The sequence below is a fragment of the Meleagris gallopavo genome, unplaced genomic scaffold (genome assembly GCF_000146605.3).
Source record: "Meleagris gallopavo isolate NT-WF06-2002-E0010 breed Aviagen turkey brand Nicholas breeding stock unplaced genomic scaffold, Turkey_5.1 ChrUn_random_7180001859555, whole genome shotgun sequence".
In the NCBI taxonomy this organism is placed as follows: domain Eukaryota; kingdom Metazoa; phylum Chordata; class Aves; order Galliformes; family Phasianidae; genus Meleagris; species Meleagris gallopavo.
Genome location: NW_011125396.1, coordinates 1 through 738, shown reverse-complemented (window position 1 = coordinate 738; position 738 = coordinate 1). Strand labels below are relative to the sequence as shown.

The following is a 738-nucleotide window of genomic DNA, read 5'->3' as shown; positions in this document are numbered from 1 at the left end:
CAGAGCGAGGCAGTTGTCCCGTGACTTCCCCAACGGCCCTTCAGCGCTGGAAGCCTGCAGAGGTTCAGCTGTGGCTCTTCTGTCATGGCTGGCCTCAAAGTGAGAATTCTATCTGTGCTCTGTGCCGTGTTCTGCTGTAGCACAAACACTGGAAGCGATGGGAGTCTTTGCTGTGTCTGAGTGGGTTTTGTGTTTTGTGCTGCAGTGTATAAGCTTGGGAGGATACAGGACAGGAGACCTGGAACGTCTCTGCCGTGAGAGACCGGCCGATCCTCCGGAGGTCCTCTCACACCTGCAGGGTCGTAAGAGGTGAACAGGTAGGTAAATACGGAACCTGTGCCATTGCTCACAGAGCTCTATAGCGCAGCTAATGACATGTCATGTGGTTTTTGGTTTGTTTTTCTTTGCTTAGAGAAGCGAGACGGCTGCTGGTGTACAGACTGTGACAGGAACGGTGTAAGAGTCTGCAGAAAACGGGCTTCTCCCAGAGGAGAGCTACGTGCAAACACTCCTGTTTGAAAGGTACTTCCCCTAGATCTTTGGTGATTAATAAATTGTACTTTACTGAAGGTGCTTTGTGTTGGCCACCGTCATTCCATACTGCACTGCAGCGCACAGCGTGGATATCAGAGCTAGTGGCAGCACGGCACTGAATATCCAGGTACTTCGCAGCACCCCAGAAGGTGGGCAGGGGAGGGTGCAAAGGTGTGAGACTGAAAGGGAGAAGGTTTGCGGTGG

At 52.4% G+C, this 738-nt stretch overlaps 1 long non-coding RNA gene across 1 annotated transcript; it reads left to right on the top strand.

Moving 5' to 3' along the window:
- Positions 1 to 6: 6 nt before the first annotated feature.
- On the top strand, positions 7 to 469 carry LOC109364462. Its single transcript, XR_002110396.1, has 2 exons — positions 7 to 317; positions 413 to 469. It is a non-coding gene; the product is annotated as an uncharacterized LOC109364462 (long non-coding RNA).
- Positions 470 to 738: the final 269 nt, after the last annotated feature.